Below are 3,419 nucleotides of genomic sequence, written 5' to 3' on the forward strand. Positions count from 1 at the left end.
TCCCTGAGCCCCTTGTTGGCCTGGTGTGGCCTTGCTGCAGCAGTTCCCTGGCCTTGTTGTGTCGGGGACCCCAGAGCTGGAGGCCGCACTGCAGGTGGGGTCTCCTGAGAGCGCAGCAGAGCGGCACAACCCCCCTGCCCTGCTGCCCCCAGGGCTGGGGATGAGCCCAGGACATGGGGGGGGGGGGGGTCTGGCCTGAGAGGGCACATTCTAAGGGCCCATGGAACAACAAAAATCTTTCAAACGGATTTACAATAAAACGACAACCTATAAGACATGTGTCCAGAATTTATTGATATTTTCAGAATTTTCTTAATAAAACCAGTACTCTTCTTTATAGAAACGACAGTCTTCTTGATGACAACAGTCTTAATATCAACAAACATCTTATAAAAAACAATTGTCTTCTGAATAAAAATATCTTCTGAATAAAAACAACTATCTTCTAAATAAAACAACTATCTTCTTCGAACAAAACTATCTTCTTATAAAGGAAACTTATCTTCTTAAAAAAACTATTTTCTTAATAAAAAACTTATCTTCTTAATTAAAAATCTATCTTCCTAAATTATTTTCTTTATAAAACCAACAAACTTCTTAAAAATTCAATAATATAAAATGTATTTACAGAACAACATGTAAAACATATGTACAAGTAGCCGATTCCGTGGCCGGCACGTCCGTCAGTCCTGCAAGAAAAGCCAGGGCACGGTCAGTGCAGTCAGGCCCTGCTGGCCGTTCCCTGTGCCCCCAGCCTGGCCCACGCTGGGCCCAGCGGGACTCTGGCGCCAGGCCTGAGCCCGGCTGGGGATGGGAGCCGGGCCCCAGGCGCTGGCACGGGGCTTGTGTGGCCCAAAGCAGGCGCAGGGCAGGCCGGGGCTGGGGGTTGTGCCGCCACAATCCAGGGCACGGGGCACCGGGGCCCCCCAGCCCAGCCCCAGCCTGGCGGCAGGTGACCCGCTGTCCCCGGGGCAGGGCACGGCCAGGACGGGCCTCACCTGCTGCTGAGGCGGGGTGTCCTTATCCCAGGATCATGGCCGCCTCCTTCTCGCCTTCCTCTTCCACGTCCATCTCTTCTTCCTCTTGCGTGTCCACCTCCATCTCCTCTACATCGCCTTTTAGATCTCTCGCCGTGTCCCCTTCCGTTGGCTCTTCGCTGTCTCTCTCAGCCTGCAGCAGGGAGAACAACCTCACAGAGGGGGCCTGTCCCACCCCAGCCCCACTGAGCTCCAGCCCACCTGGCCAGTCAGTTGGTGCCCTCCTCCATGGACTGGCACTGGACATTCACTGGGACAAGGCTGCACATCCTGCTGGCATGGATCACAACAGTCTTGCAGACTGCAGGCAGAGTCAGCACTGACGGATGTTCAAGGGAGCAGGTGGGGACAGTCCAGAGGGAGCAGGGCGAAGGGTACTCTTGGAACCAAAGGTGGTCGGGCCAGAGGGTGCGCTGGGAGCTGCTCAGGGCTGGCTGGCAGCAGGGGAATGGCTGCGTTGTGCTCGTCGCCGGGCCCTGGCAGTTCCACATGGAACACGGGCACAGCTCTGGCAGCTGCGATGTCACAGGAGGTCCAGGGCCACTCCGCACTGGGGATGGGGATCATGGAATGATGGAATCCTTGAGTGCTTTGGCTTGGGACAGACCCTACAAATCATCTTGTTCCAACCTGACCAAGTTGCTCAGGGCCACGGCCAAGTGGACCTTGAATGTTGCCAGGGATGGGGCAGCCACAGCCTCTCTGCACAGCCCCTGCCAGGGCCTCACCACCCTCACAGGAAACAATGTTTTCCTAACATCAAATCTAACCCTCCTCCCTGTCAGTTTGAAGCCCTTGTCCTGTCACTACAGTTGCTGACCAAGAGTCACCCTCTGGCTTCCTTGGAGGCCCCTTCCCAGACGGGAAGGTTTCTCCCAGGTCTCCACACAACCTTCTCTTGTCCAGGCTGAAGAGCCCCAACTTTGCCAGCCTGTGTGCAGAGGGGAGGTGCTCGAGGTCCCTGAGCCCCTTGTTGGCCTGGTGTGGTCTTGCTGCAGCAGTTCCCTGGCCTTGTTGTGTCGGGGACCCCAGAGCTGGAGGCCGCACTGCAGGTGGGGTCTCCTGAGAGCGCAGCAGAGCGGCACAACCCCCCCTGCCCTGCTGCCCCCAGGGCTGGGGATGAGCCCAGGACACGGGGGGGTCTGGGCAGAGAGGGCACATTCTAAGGGCCCATGTAGTGACAAGAATCTTTGAAATGTATTTACAGAAGGACAATGAAACAACAACATATAAGACATGTGTCCAGAATTTATTGACATTTTCAGAATTTTCTTAATAAAACCAGTACTCTTCTTCAAAGAAACGACAGTCTTCTTGATGACAACAGTCTTAATATCAACAAACATCTCCTTATTAAAAACAATTGTCTTTTTAATAAAAATATCTTCTTAATAAAAACAACTATCTTCTAAATAAAACAACTATCTTCTTAAGAAAAAGCTATCTTCTTAAAAAGGAAACTTATCTTCTTAAAAAAACTATAATCTACAATAAAAAACTATCTTCTTACTTAAAAATCTATCTTCTTAAACTATCTTCTTATAAAAACAAAAAGCTTCTTAAAAAGTGAACAGTAGAAAACGTATTTACAGTACAAACAGGAACAAAGTCAAAAACATATGTACAAGTGGCCGATGCCAAGGCCGGCAGGTCCGTCAGTCCTGGAAGAAAAGCAAGGGCACGGTCAGTGCAGTCGGGCCCTGCTGGGTGTTCCCTGTGCCCCCAGCCTGGCACACCCAGCAGGTGACCCCAGGGTAGGGCATGGCCAGGACGTGCCTGTCGTGCTGCTGGGGGACTGTCCTCATCCCAGCACCATGTCCTCCTCCTCATCTTGATGGTCCACATCCATCTCCTCGATCTCCTCCACCACATCGACCTCCATCTGTTCTTCAAACACTTGGATGTCCACCTCCATCATCTCGGTATCCACCACAACATCCACATCCATCTCTTCCTCCGTATCTCCGACAGTCTGTGTAAGGGAGCACAACCTCAGAGAGGGGTCCCTGTCCCACACCAGCCCCACCGAGCTCCAGCCTTCCTGGGAAGACAGGGGTTTCCCACCTGCATGGATTGACACTGTACCTTCACTGGGAGGAGGTTGCCCATCCTGCTGGGATGGATGCTAAGATCCAGACAGGAGGGAGAGTCCAGGACTGACAAGTCTTTTTGGGATCACCAGTCGAGGGTGCGCTGTGAGCTGCTCACAGATCGCTGGCAGCAGGGGAATGGCTGCGTTGTGCTCGTCGCCGGGCCCTGGCAGTTCCACATGGAACACGGGCACAGCTCTGGCAGCTGTGATGTCACAGGAGTTGTGGTGTCACTCGGCAGTGGGGATGGGGATCATGGAATGATGGAATCCTTGAATGGTTTGACTTGGGA

General features: G+C 52.9%; 1 long non-coding RNA gene across 1 annotated transcript; it reads right to left on the reverse strand.

The window, feature by feature from the left end:
• Positions 1-597: 597 nt before the first annotated feature.
• On the reverse strand, positions 598-1,835 carry LOC120323395. The gene is made up of 2 exons (XR_005563784.1): positions 999-1,835; positions 598-689 (listed from the first exon to the last, which is right to left on the reverse strand). It is a non-coding gene; the product is annotated as an uncharacterized LOC120323395 (long non-coding RNA).
• Between the last annotated feature and the right edge of the window lie 1,584 nt (positions 1,836-3,419).

This window comes from Pipra filicauda, unplaced genomic scaffold (genome assembly GCF_003945595.2).
Source record: "Pipra filicauda isolate LSUMZ 115617 unplaced genomic scaffold, ASM394559v2 scaffold250_size1122263_pilon, whole genome shotgun sequence".
In the NCBI taxonomy this organism is placed as follows: domain Eukaryota; kingdom Metazoa; phylum Chordata; class Aves; order Passeriformes; family Pipridae; genus Pipra; species Pipra filicauda.